Consider the following 234-nt stretch of genomic DNA (forward strand, 5'->3'; position numbering starts at 1 on the left):
CCCCCTCCCCCCGCCCCCCCGCCCCCCCCTGCCACTTTCTTCCTCATTTCCACCTGTGGTTCAGCCCAATAACCTTAATGACATGACCAGCTTTCCTGGCAGGTGTTCCACACGCTAGGCGAGCCGAGGACCAGCATTAGGCTCTGAAAATAGGGGGTTTTTTTCCCCTTCCAAGCCAGGAACCACCGTCCCCATCACCTCAGACCCGCCAACTCGCTCCCTGGAAGGCGTTTC

Source organism: Apaloderma vittatum, unplaced genomic scaffold (genome assembly GCF_000703405.1).
Source record: "Apaloderma vittatum isolate BGI_N311 unplaced genomic scaffold, ASM70340v1 scaffold32904, whole genome shotgun sequence".
In the NCBI taxonomy this organism is placed as follows: Eukaryota; Metazoa; Chordata; class Aves; order Trogoniformes; family Trogonidae; genus Apaloderma; species Apaloderma vittatum.